Below are 15,852 nucleotides of genomic sequence, written 5' to 3' on the forward strand. Positions count from 1 at the left end.
GAGCCCCTCAGGAAAATAGCGGGTAGGTCGGGGAAGAATGCCAGTGTGCACTCGGTGTGCTTGCCGGGGGGTCTCGTCCGTAATGTGGAGGAGGCCCTTCCGGCAGCTATTGAACGCACTGGGTGTGACCGGCTGCAGATAGTAGCACATGTCGGAACGAATGACGCCTGCCGCTTGGGTTCTGAGGCCATCCTTGGTTCCTTCCGGCGGCTGGCTGATATGGTGAAGACAACCAGCATCGCACGCTGAGTGCAAGCTGAGCTTAATATCTGCAGCATAGTGCCCAGAGTCGATCGCGGTCCTCTGGTTTGGAGCCGTGTGGAGGGTCTAAACCAGAGGCTCAGACGACTCTGCGACTATAATGGTTGCAAATTCATCGACCTCCGTTATTGGGTGGAGAACTGTAGGGCCCCCCTAGACAGGTCAGGCGTGCACTACACACCGGAAGCAGCTACTAGGGTAGCAGAGTACGTGTGGCGTGCACACGGGGGTTTTTTAGGTTAGAGGGACCCCCCCCCCCCTTGGGCGAAACGATAAAATACCTGACGGCTTACCAGAGAGAACATCATCATCGTTGATAAAGAACGTCCGTCCTCAGAGACCAAAAACAGGAAAAGTTAACGTAATATTGGTAAACTGCAGGAGTATCCAGGGCAAGGTTCCTGAATTAGTATCTCTTATTGAAGGAAATAGTGCGCATATAGTATTAGGAACGGAAAGTTGGTTAAAACCGGAAGTGAACAGTAACGAAATCCTAGACACAGAATGGAATATATACCGCAAGGATAGGATAAACGCCAATGGTGGAGGAGTATTTATAGCAGTAAAGAATTCAATAATATCCAGTGAAGTTATTAGCGAATGCGAATGTGAAATAATCTGGGTTAAGTTAAGTATCAAAGGTGGGTCAGATATGATAGTCGGATGCTTCTATAGACCACCTGCATCAGCAACCGTAGTAGTTGAGCGCCTCAGAGAGAACCTGCAGAACGTCGTGAAGAAGTTTCGTGATCATACTATTGTAATAGGGGGAGACTTCAATCTACCAGGTATAGAATGGGATAGTCACAGAATCAGAACTGGAGCCAGGGACAGAGACTCTTGTGACATTATCCTGACTGCCTTGTCCGAGAATTACTTCGAGCAGATAGTTAGAGAACCAACTCGTGAAGCTAACGTATTAGACCTCATAGCAACAAATAGACCGAAACTTTTCGACTCCGTGAATGTAGAAGAGGGTATCAGTGATCATAAGTCAGTGGTTGCATCAATGACTACACGTGTAATAAGAAATGCCAAGAAAGGAAGGAAAATATATTTGCTTAACAAGAGTGATAGGGCACAAATCGCAGAATATCTGAGTGACCACCATCAAACGTTCATTTCTGAGGAAGAGGATGTGGAACAAAAATGGAAAAAATTCAGAAACATCGTCCAGTACGCCTTAGATAAGTTCGTACCGACTAAGGTCCAAAGCGAGGGGAAAGATCCACCGTGGTATAACAATCATGTACGAAAGGTACTACGGAAACAAAGAAAGCTTCATCATAGGTTTAAGAGTAGTCGAATCATAGCTGATAAGGAAAAGCTGAACGAAGCGAAAAAGAGCGTAAAGAGAGCAATGAGAGAAGCATTCAACGAATTCGAACATAAAACATTGGCAAACAATCTAAACAAGAACCCTAAAAAGTTTTGGTCATATGTAAAATCGGTAAGCGGATCTAAATCCCCTATTCAGTCACTCGTTGACCACGATGGCACCGAAACAGAGGACGACCGAAGAAAGGCAGAAATACTGAATTCAGTGTTCCGAAACTGTTTCACTGCGGAAAATCGTAACACGGTCCCTGACTTCAGCCGTCGCACGGACGCCAAAATGGAAAATATTGAAATAAACGATATCGGAATTGAAAAACAACTGCTATCACTTAGTAGCGGAAAAGCATCCGGACCAGACGAGATACCCTTAAGATTCTACAGTGATTATGCTAAAGAACTTGCCCCCTTTCTATCAGCAATTTATCGTAGATCTCTGGAAGAACGTAAAGTACCTAGCGACTGGAAGAAAGCGCAGGTCGTTCCCATTTTCAAGAAGGGTCATAAATCAGATGCGAATAATTATAGGCCTATTTCGCTTACGTCAATCTGTTGTAGAATAATGGAACATGTTTTATGTTCTCGTATTATGACGTTCTTAGATAATACAAATCTCCTTCATCATAACCAACATGGATTCCGCAAACAGAGATCATGTGAAACTCAGCTCGCCCTATTTGTCCAAGAAATTCACAGTGCCGTAGACACTGGCGAGCAGATTGATGCCGTATTCCTGGACTTCAGGAAGGCATTTGATACGGTTCCGCACTTACGTTTAGTGAAAAAAATACGAGCTTACGGAATATCGGACCAGGTTTGTGATTGGATTCAGGATTTCCTAGAAGAAAGAACACAACATGTCATTCTTAACGGTTCAAAATCTGCAGATGTAGAGGTAATTTCGGGAGTACCGCAAGGAAGCGTGATAGGACCTTTATTGTTTACAATATACATAAATGACTTAGTTGACAACATCGGTAGCTCCGTGAGGCTATTTGCAGATGACACGGTTGTCTACAAGAAAGTAGCAACATCAGAAGACTCGTACGTACTCCAGGAAGACCTGCAGAGGATTAATGAATGGTGCGACAGCTGGCAGCTTTCCCTAAACGTAGATAAATGTAATATAATGCGCATACATAGGGGCAGAAATCCATTCCAGTACGATTATGCCATAGGTGGTAAATCATTGGAAGCGGTAACGACCGTAAAATACTTAGGAGTTACTATCCGGAGCGATCTGAAGTGGAATGATCACATAAAACAAATAGTGGGAAAAGCAGGCGCCAGGTTGAGATTCATAGGAAGAGTTCTAAGAAAATGTGACTCATCGACGAAAGAAGTAGCTTACAAAACGCTTGTTCGTCCGATTCTTGAGTATTGCTCATCAGTATGGGACCCTTACCAGGTTGGATTAATAGAAGAGATAGACATGATCCAGCGAAAAGCAGCGCGATTCGTCATGGGGACATTTAGTCAGCGCGAGAGCGTTACGGAGATGCTGAACAAGCTCCAGTGGCGGACACTTCAAGAAAGGCGTTACGCAATACGGAGAGGTTTATTATCGAAATTACGAGAGAGCACATTCCGGGAAGAGATGGGCAACATATTACTACCGCCCACATATATCTCGCGTAATGATCACAACGAAAAGATCCGAGAAATTAGAGCAAATACGGAGACTTACAAGCAGTCGTTCTTCCCACGCACAATTCGTGAATGGAACAGGGAAGGGGGGATCAGATAGTGGTACAATAAGTACCCTCCGCCACACACCGTAAGGTGGCTCGCGGAGTATAGATGTAGATGTAGATGTAGATAGAGATCTTGCTGTATTTTCAATTTTTTCCGTTTTGTGTTTCGGTTTTGTAGAGGTATGCCAGATGTAAATTTATTTCTCTCACAGTCCTGGCTGTGTTCCTCGAGCCCTATTCTGAAATTTGGCCTCTTTGTTCAAAGTAAAATTTGCTGCAATCATCGCAAAAGACTTTGTAAATTCCTGGATAGCGTAAAATAGCGGTTTTCCCTTTCCATGGTAATATTTTTGTTTTCTAATTATTATTGGTACGAAATGCTAGTTTCACTTTCGTCCTTTTAAATAGATTGTTCAGTTTTCTTAATATGTGCATAATGTATAATGCAGTGACGTAGATAAGTTTATTTGTGGTTCGTTCTTCTACTTTTAACGTTATTTTTATACTTAAATCGAGTGTATTTCGCTATGTGTACTGTTTGCCTTTTCTGAGCAGCACTGTAGGGGGAACACATTCTGCTGTGTTATGTCTTGCACTGTTTCTCTTTCCTTTTTAATTGCACCAGTGTCAAGTGGGAAATTTATGATTAATCATAGATCTGAAGAATGTACATTTTTGCAAATAAGGATGACAGAAATGCTTGTTTATTATAATATCTGTAGTTGTGTGTTCCCTATGTGTTTCAAATCTGTGGTGATTTTTAATTTTACTTGTTAATATAGAAATTTTATTTACTTGTTTTCCTACTTGTGCTATGAAATTCATTTTTCGGTCTATGCTATTTAACGGCTGATAGATCGTTTGTATGTCGTTGTCATTACCATTTAACAGTATCAGCGTCTCATCGACATATCTATGGTTGTAAATAACTTTGTCCAAAGTCGGAAAATTCTAACTGAAGCGTTTCTTCTCTAATGTCTAAATAAATATACCCATAATCATGCTGGCAATGTTTTTGCCCATTGCTATGTTGGCATATTGTTTGTAAATTTTGCTGTCGAATTCAAAATAATTTTGTGGTAGGGTAAGTTATAAGGGTACTGTTATTTCATATGTTTCGATGATAGATATTTTCCTGTTTTGTATGAGGTTTTCCTTTCCAAATTCGATTTTTTCTATTCCTGGTACATTTGTGTAGAGGTTGGATACACATGTTCTTTCTCATAGAATAGCCTGAGGTACTGATGCAGCTTATTTGTGGGCAGATTGGAATCAATTCTTTGTGAATATTGGGCTGTGTGTCTAGAGACAGAGTTTGGGAAATCATTAGAACACATGATATCTCCTTTAGATCTATGATTTTGCATCGCGCCTTTTCTTTTGCCTTTGCGTCAGATCTGTTAGTAGTTTTGTGCGGTATAATTATGATATTTCTGTCTTTAAAGAAATCTAGTACCTTTTCTACATAATTTACTTGTTTTGTAATCACTACACCATTATGCATTTCTGCTGTCACTGCATTATATACTACCATAGATATGTAACTGTCACCTACCATTGATAACTGATACTGACAATGACATACAAATAATACATTTATACTTGAATTCTTATAATAAACTAGAGAAGTAATCGTAAAGATTTTCCAGGACGCAATATTGTACTATCCATCATAACATACGGGATGCAAGCATACAGCTACTATTTATCATAAGTTAGAAGAGAGAAATACTGCTCACGAAACAAAGGAATTATATATGAGGGTTAATGAAAGGATTCTAACCCAGAGAAGTTTTCTGTAAAGGTAAGGAGGGAAATCTGATTAGAGGAAAACATCAAATTTTAGGCAGATGGATGGAGTATTTTAGTGAAATACTGAATGCAGGGTCGGAAAACGAAGGTGAGGTTGATGCCAGTATGGCAGACGAGGTGGAGCAGGAAGTAAACAGAAATGAAGGGCAGCAGGGATCAGTAGCAGAACCCAAACTGGAAGAAGTTAAAGTTAGTATCTAGGCTCTTAAAAACAAAGCTCTGGGAGAAGATAATATTACAGCAGAAATGATAAAATATGATGGAGAAAAACTATTAATGTTTTTGCATGAGATTGTAGTGGAAATATGGCAGAAAGTGGAGTACAGCGGGGATTAAAGAGGAATTGCACTGCTCTGTACTTTATATAAAGTATTACGAAAAATCATGGCTGGGTGGTTAAGAACAAATGTAGAAGATTACCTAGGAGACTAGCAGTGTGGTCTCACAACTAATAGACCCAGTGCAGATTAGATTTTCGCCGTCAGACAGATCCTTGAAAAATGTTATAACGTCGCTGTCCATCAGCTGTTCACTGGTTTCAAACAAGCTTATGATAGTATCAAAAGGGATCGACTTTGGAAGGCAATGCAAGAAGCAGTAGACCCTAACAAACTGATGTGATTGGTTCAAATGACTTTGAGAAGAACAATAAGCAGAGTAAAGATCAAGGGAACTTTATCAAATATAGTTGAAGTTAACCAAGGACAGCAGCAGGGAGATGTGCTTTCCACTATTCTGTTTAATGTCGCCTTGGAGAGTGCAATGCGAAAGACACAGAGTAATAACTCTCGGAGAACACTGTTTGATAGAGTGACTCAGGAGCTTGCATATACGAATGATATTGATTTGTCATCCAGGAGGAAACAAGACCTGGAAGAAAAGCTTGAAAAAGTAGAAAGATGCTGTGCAGAGATGAGGCTGACCATTAATCAGTCAAAGACCAAGTATATGTTAACATCTAGGAAAAGATATAGTGAAGGAGAAAGAAGTATGCTTTTGAACAGAAAAGAATATAAACGCTTTGAGAGCATTAAATATCTTGGGTCACTGATAACTGAGAATAATGAGATGAGAGGATTGCCTCTGGTAACAGGAGCTGATTTTGCACTGGTTAAAATGTTTAAACCAAGGAGCCTTAGTAGGAATCTGAAGCTGACTGCCTATCGTACAGTAGTTTGACCTGTGGTGATGCATAGTTCGGAGATCAGGACTATGATACAAAATGATGAGGATTTGTTGCTGAGATGGGAAAGGAAGACACTTAGGAAAATCTATGATCCAGGGAATGAGAGGGGTTTTTGGAGAATCGAAAATAATAAGATCAGAGAGTTGTACAACAAACCAGATATCGTGACAGAAATAAAGAGTAATAGACTACATTTGTTGGTACATGTAGAAAGAATGGTGGAGAATAGCACAGTCAAGAAAGTTTTTAAAAGGAAACCCAGGTAGACGTCGTATAAGGGGCAGACCAAGGACCAGATGGTCAGACAACGTGGAGGAGGACTTGATTAGGATTGGAGTTAGAAGATTGACAGCCAAGGCAGCCAGCAGAGAACAATGGGCGGAGGTTGTCCCGAATGACAACGCCAAGGAGTAAGTAAGTGAGAAAGAGAAGTAATCATAAAAACTTTCCAGGATGCAGTACTGTATTATCCATCAAAACATATGGGATGCCATCATACAGCTACTAACAGATACATAACACACAATTAAATTGTTGTATATTCAAATATAAACTAAATAATCATACTCTTGTAGTAAACAATTCTTTAAAGCATTTGTTGTAGAACAAATAACTACCAACACAGACATACGCATTACCGTTTTATTGTATAGTATTAGAGAAAAGTGTGCCATCCTTGCAATATCAGTTGAAAATAGCAAAAGTTGCTGAAATGAGTTCGTTGTGAGTTATTAAAGTGTCAGTTACAGCAAAATTATTGAAGATTAGATGTAATATGTCGTTCTTCGACCTAATACGTGCTTCAGGCCCATTAAAAAGAAAATAAGTAAGCGAGTAAAACTGAGGTATACATATTTAATTGCTGAATGGTATATTAAGTTTCTTTGGAGAATATTTTATAATTCTTCAGGTTACATACTTCTATGATGAATAAAATTCCATAGATCTAGTTCCATAATGTGCGAATAGTTAGGTTATACTACTTCAGTCGTTCACTCGGTCATGCACCGTTTTGTACTTCAATTGTGAGATCGTTCTAACATGGAACCTCTGACATTTACAAATGAACTTAAGTTTTCTTATTGTCTCAACAAGTTTACCTTTAAAAAAAATGGAATTTTTTAGACGCATACAAGTTCCCTTTCAAAATCTTTTTGCCTTCTTACCAGTTTCTGATAGTGGTTCCTCTTAATTCGATTTTACTTGCTGATTATTAAGGGTGGCTTCTTTCTCTAGCATCAAAAACAAACTGATGCTCGGATTCTAATCGAGCTGCTGATCGATTTTTGATAAAAATCATCCGCAATGGCGGCCAAGGACTTCTGGCTTAAGAAGTCACCCTCGTTGTGCGAATGGTCTTGTAAGAGAGGGCGGAGGAGTGGTCAGAGGGTCAGGACACCGTCTTGCTTTTCGGGTGGGGAGCTTATAACACTACCGTCTGCTACTGCTGTACCATAACCTTAAAGCTGGAAACAGGTTTTGAAATAAAACTATTTTGTTAAAGCAATTGTGGTATAAAACAACAGAACAGTGTTACCCTCTGAGAGGAATTTTGTTATGTTGACCGCGTTGTACCTAACGGAGGGGGCTTATCGGGAATGAAAGTCAGAATTACCTAAATATTTGAACAGTAACAAACAAAATTTTGCCTATCTGCACTGTTTAACGGATAAAGAAAACGGTCGCCATCCTAACTAGGCAAGATAATGATTAACATTCTCGTTCAAGAAAATAGTTATTAGTAATTTTAACGGATAAACACAACCTATACTTTGTCACACTCGAGTGCAATGAACTCTGACACCTACATATGTTAACGTTAAGGTTGGGACGAACAGCTAGAGCAGCACAAACTATTTGCATAAATATAACAAAAAACGAAACACAATATTACTTTCAGTGCTTATTCATACTGAATGGACTTTATAACGTTATTATTACTATTCACTGCAGAATCATTAATTGCACGTAGGTTAAGTCTCTCTCAGTTAAATACTTTACTATTTAAAAATGAAAGTTAATTGGAATCCACTAACAGGTTGCTTCTCACTATCATTTGAATAAAGAAATTATGGTTTTCATAATTAGTGGTCTTTCCGTTACCTGTTACCGATCATTAACACAATAGCCAAACTGTAGATCCTGTTATACTATTAATATGCACTTCTAATACACAAGAGAGACAAACACTTAGCAAACATGAGTATATAACGTTTCACAACTGCAGTTTTCCACTTTTACTGCAGTGAGGCACAAAATTAACATACATGTAAGATACTGACTCACCTTCTGCGATTTACGACAGGCAGTAATGTGATCATTTACTAAGCAAAACTTTATAAGCCTCAGTCTTAAGAACTTTTAATTTGAAGTTGGCAACAACACATTAATTATTGAGGGTGGCTTCTTTCTCTAGCATCAAAAACATACTGATGCTCGGATTCTAATCGAGCTGCTGTTCGATTTTTGATAAAAATCATCCGCAATGCCGGCCAAGGACTTCTGGCTTAAGAAGTCACCCTCGTTTTGCGAATGGTCTTGTAAGAGAGGGCGGAGGAGTGGTCAGAGGGTCAGGACACCGTCTTGCTTTTCTGGTGGGGAGCTTATAACACTACCGTCTGCTACTGCTGTACCATAACCTTAAAGCTGGAAACAAGTTTTGAAATAAAACTATTTTGTTAAAGCAATTGTGGTATAAAACAACAGAACAGTGTTACCCTCTGAGAGGAATTTTGTTATGTTGACCGCGTTGTACCTAACGGAGGGGGCTTATCGGGAATGAAAGTCAGAATTACCTAAATATTTGAACAGTAACAAACAAAATTTTGCCTATCTGCACTGTTTAACGGATAAAGAAAACGGTCGCCATCCTAACTAGGCAAGATAATGATTAACATTCTCGTTCAAGAAAATAGTTATTAGTAATTTTAACGGATAAACACAACCTATACTTTGTCACACTCGAGTGCAATGAACTCTGACACCTACATATGTTAACGTTAAGGTTGGGACGAACAGCTAGAGCAGCACAAACTATTTGCATAAATATAACAAAAAACGAAACACAATATTACTTTCAGTGCTTATTCATACTGAATGGACTTTATAACGTTATTATTACTATTCACTGCAGAATCATTAATTGCACGTAGGTTAAGTCTCTCTCAGTTAAATACTTTACTATTTAAAAATGAAAGTTAATTGGAATCCACTAACAGGTTGCTTCTCACTATCATTTGAATAAAGAAATTATGGTTTTCATAATTAGTGGTCTTTCCGTTACCTGTTACCGAGCATTAACACAATAGCCAAACTGTAGATCCTGTTATACTATTAATATGCACTTCTAATACACAAGAGAGACAAACACTTAGCAAACATGAGTATATAACGTTTCACAACTGCAGTTTTCCACTTTTACTGCAGTGAGGCACAAAATTAACATACATGTAAGATACTGACTCACCTTCTGCGATTTACGACAGGCAGTAATGTGATCATTTACTAAGCAAAACTTTATAAGCCTCAGTCTTAAGAACTTTTAATTTGAAGTTGGCAACAACACATTAATTATTGAGGGTGGCTTCTTTCTCTAGCATCAAAAACATACTGATGCTCGGATTCTAATCGAGCTGCTGTTCGATTTTTGATAAAAATCATCCGCAATGCCGGCCAAGGACTTCTGGCTTAAGAAGTCACCCTCGTTTTGCGAATGGTCTTGTAAGAGATGGCGGAGGAGTGCACAGAGGGTCAGGACACCGTTTTGCTTTTCGGGTGGGGAGCTTATAACACTACCGTCTGCTACTACTAGGAAAATTAATTTCAGCAAGCATCATTAACTTTAACTCACTCTCTTGCCACATTAACTTTAACTTTCTTTTTACTATGTTCAAGAGGCATTAATTAGCAAAACACTGGTCTTTAATGTTCTTTCAGTAGGGACACTCGGTAATCACTTTAATTCAAACGGAGAGGAACCTGAGAGGTGTTATGATAAGGAAAAAATCAAGGTAGGTACATAAATTCAGTTATAAGTGACCTTATATTTGTGCACACTAAAGCATCCAATGAGCTGATCCTTCACTGTACATTATTATAGCATTCCGATACAGTAATTGCGCAATGTGTTGGCAACTGCATGTTGGTAGGTGGATTTGCAGGTAGAATTGCTGGACTCTGTCATTTCTTGGTGCCGGTGATAGATACAAATTCCAGAATAGTCCCAGCAATTTATCCAACCATCCGAGGCATTGGAAAGTAGCAGAAAAAGCCTCTCTCGGAACCAGCACAATATGCATCTGTTACATGGCAATGCACAGTTTGACTGACTCTTGTTCCACCTTTTCTACCTAGCGAACCACATTTTGTGCGCGCTACACAGTTCCGTTCCCGAGGGGAACCACTACACCTCTTATACACAGAATACTAAGAACCCTAAGTGAGGATCAGCAGTTTACATATCAGCAAACAAACATTTTACATAAAACAGAACATTCGCACATATTGACATTTCTACAAAAAATTAATCACACAGAAATTAGAATTATATACAGTAAGTTTTGTTCCCTCCAAATGGGACAAAGAATTTAAATGGCAGACACACTACATTGCATACAATCAAATCATGACATGTAAGTTTTTACAAAGAAAGGAGTACACAATTTTGTGTTATCGATCCAATCACACACATTTACAGAAACTCAACGATGTAACATTAAACCAAAGCAAAAGGCAAAGTAAATCAGTAGAGTATTAGAGATATGGTGTTACAAGCTGTCCCCCAAAAGTGCCACAATGATCTCTTCATTGGGAAAAGATTCAGAATTAGTGCCCCATTCGAATCTCCAGGAGGGGACTGCCAACGCGTATGGGACCATGAGAAAAAATAACGAACGGATACCATTCTAAGTAATGGTACGTGGAATATCAGAGGTTTGAGATTATTGGGAATCTATAAAATCTAAGGCTCGATACAGATGTTGTGGGAGTCGGCGATGTTTAATGGAAAAAAGATAAGCATTTCTGGTCAGACAAATATAGGACAATATCAAAAGCAGCAGAAAATGTTATATTCACTGTAGGAGTTTTTATGAATGCGAAGGCAGGGAAGCGAGTGAATATTGTGAACAGCTTATTGATACGGTTTTTCTCTTAAAATTCAACAGATAGTTAACGCTGACAACCATTGGTCAGATACACGTGCCGACGTCGCAAGTAGAAGATGAAGCGGCACACAAATTATATGATGATACTGAAAAGATAGTTCAGTTTGTAAAGGGTATGAAAATCTATTAGCCATGGAGATTTAGAACGAGGTCGTAGGGGAAGGAACAGAAGAAATGTTTACTGGCGAATACAGTCTTGCGAATAAAAATGAGAGAGGAGAAAGACTAGTTGAGTTTTACAATATATTTCAGATAGCAATAGCGAATACTCGCTTCAAGAACCACGAGAGGAGCAGGTATATTCGCAAAAGACCCTGAGACACAAGTAGGTACCAGATATATTGCATCATAGTTGCGCAATCAGTTACTCGATTGTTATGTGTACCGCGTAGCTGATATAGACTTTGATCACCAGTTTGTAGTGATGAAGAGTAGACTGGTTTTCAAGGGAATGGTCCGGAAGAAACAGCGTGGAAGGAAGAGGGATACTGAAGTAGTGAATTAACGATGAGACAAGTAAGAAGTTTGCTATGATTATGAATACTGCGACGAGGAATATCAGTGTAGGCAGTTGAGTTCAATAGGAGAGGATATTTCTAAACAGGACAAACATAGATACAAGAGAGGTAACTGCAAATAAATCTTGGTTGACAGTGAATTGCTTCAATTGATCGATGAAAGAAGTAATACAAAAATATTCAGCGAAGAGACCGGAGTACAGCAATATAAATCACTTAGGAACGAGAAGAATGGAAAGTGTTGGCCAAACATGGCAAAACGGCACGTCGGTGAAATTAAATGCAAGAGCATTAAGAGTGCACTGGAAGTTCCATTGGTAAACACAGAGGGGAGAGCCGCTAGGTGCAAAGAGTACAATGAAGACCTCCATGACGGAATTGAATACCTGTAAGATGACGCTCAATTTTGCTTTAGGAAAGGTAAAGGCACCACAGAGTTGCGCTTCATATGGAAGCAAGACTGAAGAACAATCAACACACTCATAAGATTCGTCGACTCAGAAAAAGTAGTCGAAAATTTAACATCGTGCAAGATTCGGAAAAAAATAGGTGTGAGCTTTAGGGAAAGATGGATAATAAACAAGGGTTTAAGACAGGACGGAAGTTTTCGCCACTATTGTTCAATTAGTGTATCGAAGAATCAATTACGTAAATAAAAGAAAAATTCAAGCATTTGATTAAGATTCAGGACGTAAGGCTCTCAATAATACGTTTCGCTGATGAGACTGTTATTCTCAGTGAAACTGAGGAATAATTACATCATCTTTTCAACGGAATGAACAGTGTGATGAGTAAAGAATATGAATTGAGAGTAAACCGAAGAAAGACAAAAGTAATGAGAAGTAGGAGAAATGGAAACAACTAGAAACTTAAGATCAGAATTGGGTATCACGAAATAGACCAAGTTAAGGAATGCTGCTACCTTGCAATCAAAATAACCCGTGATAAACGAAGCAAGGAGGACATAACAAGCAGACTAGCAGCACCTAATTAGATAAGGAGTGAGGAGGTTCTCCGCAAAATCGGAGAAGAAAGAATCATAATGATAATACCAGCAAGAAGAAGGGACACGGTTATAGGACATCAGGGTGTAGCCTCCTTGGTACTAGACAGAGCCCCAGAAGACAAAAACTGTAGAGGAAGACAGAGACTGGAACTTATCCAACAATTAATTGAGGACGTACGGTGAAAGTTCTTCTCTGAGGTAAAGACGTTAACAAAGGAGAAGAATTCGTGGCGGGCCGCGTCAAATTGCGCAGAAGACTGATGAATCAAAGAAGAAAAAATGTCGAGTAACAACGTCACACAAAGACTGTTAAATACACTATTGAAAAGATATTCTCGCATGTATGTCTTTTGAATATTAAATATTCCTTTGTTCCCAACTACGTGACCTAGTTTAACGCTTTCGGAAAAGTCAGCACAATACTTTGAGTAATATCGTTTCAAAAGGAATAATAAAAGACATTAGATGTCTGTTACAGGACTGTCTACTAGTGGAAGTGCAATACTTTACCATACGTGTAAAACACCTCTTCCAGTGTATTGATACTGCGTTGTTGTCCAGACAGCCATCACAATCTCCGTAACATGCGAGTCACTACTGTAACAATTCTAGACACAAAATAGAAAGTCGACAGCTCACCTTTAAGTCGCAGTGCAGCTGTGCGTATTGTACAGATTTGCTTTCACTGTATCTTCACGGCCAACTGGCTACCTCTTTAAACTATTCTTAATGTAGATGTGCTTTAACTCTTGAACAGTAGAATTTTCCGTGGAAATATCTTGCATCGAAGGGTACTATCTATATGAAACTAATCACTGCAAAACGTGCTACATAACTTACTTCCTACACAAGTTAAACCATATTTCTCTATAGCTCACCTTTACGTGGACAATGCTCAAACGAGACCTTGTAGTTTTTGTTTGCTGTGTTATGCTTCCCGTGCACCTCTCTCGCCCGCATCTCGTGGTCGTGCGGTAGCGTTCTCGCTTCCCACGCCCGGGTTCCCGGGTTCGATTCCCGGCGGGGTCAGGGATTTTCTCTGCCTCGTGATGGCTGGGTGTTGTGTGCTGTCCTTAGGTTAGTTAGGTTTAAGTAGTTCTAAGTTCTAGGGGACTGATGACCTGAGATGTTAAGTCCCATAGTGCTCAGAGCCATTTGAACCATTTTTGAACCTCTCTCGGAGAAAATGGCGTTCAGACACGGAAAAGTGAAATAAAGACGTATCCGTCAACTGCATAGCACTTAAAATGAGTAGTAGGTCACATATTTCGGTAGTTGCAGACAATGTCTCTACATTAAAATAAATAATTTTTCCCTCAGCAGGAGAACATTTGCAGTTTTGATTTGTGAAAATGTTTATATATTCCGGAAAGTTAAACTTCAGTAAGTTATTAAGAACTCAATGTATACACAACAGTTCCAGATCCACAGAAAAAAAATACTGATCTTAAGTTAATAGTACTACAAAAAACACATTATATAAAACTTAATGTAATGCTTTTCGGTTTCAAACAGAATTAGGTTTGTATTGGCTTACATCGTAGAATTTTCAATGTAAATAACACAAAATAAATTTAGTTCTTGTCTTCAATACTGTATACGTTATTGCACGAGTTGTTCATTATTCGGTCAATGTACAATGATATATACCATTATTCTTACATCGGTTTTCGCTGTAGGACACTCCACTCGAAGTAACTTCAGCCATAATCATCGAACACAAGAAAAACATTACATCTCGAACGACTAGAGAAACGATGTTCACATTCACAGGACATTAGCACGTCTTGCAGAAATGATTAGCTTCTCAGTCATTTCGGTTCAGCACGTGTCTTGTTGCCTACCAGGTACAGGGTCCGTCACGGACCCTGAAAACTCGTTCCTTGAGTGAAGACATCTACGCGTATAAGGCGCGAATGGCATCCTGTGATACAGCCATCCTTGCCGCATTCACCTGCTTCCAAAGTTCATCTGTCGCGAAAGGCATTTAGTCACAGCACTGCACCCATTGTTTCACCATATCCCACACATTTTCGATTGGTGACAAGTCTAGTGATCTGGTGGTTCAGGGCAAACAACTGATATCCTGTGACACCAAGAAGGCAGGGTTTCGTGCAGCAACATGTGGGTGTGAATTGTCTTGCTGAAAAATGGCGTCGGCGGTATTACACAGGAAGGCTATGGCTAAGAGTCGCAGGACGTAATTCACGTATATCACACCGATCACAGTGACCTGGAAACGCGCCAACTGTGATTTGTGGGTTGTATCCTACAGCACACTACTCATAAGGCCTTGAGTTGGTGCTAGATGTCTTGTGTGAATGCAGTCACCTTGATGCGGCTCCTCTTGTCTATTGAGAACCTAAATGCGGCTATCATTTTCAAACAAAAAGGAATCTGGATTCGTCCTAAAACACTACCTGATCCCATTCCTGTCCCCAGTGACGTCGTTCCATTCACCATTGCCATCTGGATGTTATGCTCATTCGTCAAAGATAGGTGGGCAACTGGGCGACGCGCACGTAACCCACACCGTAATAAACGGCGATGGAGTGTCACCCCCGATAGTACACAATGTGTCACACTGTCCCTCAGTTGGGCCAGAGCCGAGGAGGTCGCTGAGGTGTCCTGCAATGCCGTTCGGATGAGATGTCGATCGTCTCAGAGGGCGGTCTGGGTGGTTGCCACCAGATCCATCCCGTCGTGTTCTACTCCCTTCCCTGGACCATTCTGCGTACACACGTTGCACTGCCGAAACACTTCGTCCCACACGAACAGCAGTTTCCCGGATGAATGCACCGGATTCTCTCACGTCAATATGCACCCCCTTTCAAACTCACTAATTTGACGGTACGATTTGCGCATACGTCTGCGA

Source organism: Schistocerca nitens, chromosome 8 (genome assembly GCF_023898315.1).
Source record: "Schistocerca nitens isolate TAMUIC-IGC-003100 chromosome 8, iqSchNite1.1, whole genome shotgun sequence".
In the NCBI taxonomy this organism is placed as follows: domain Eukaryota; kingdom Metazoa; phylum Arthropoda; class Insecta; order Orthoptera; family Acrididae; genus Schistocerca; species Schistocerca nitens.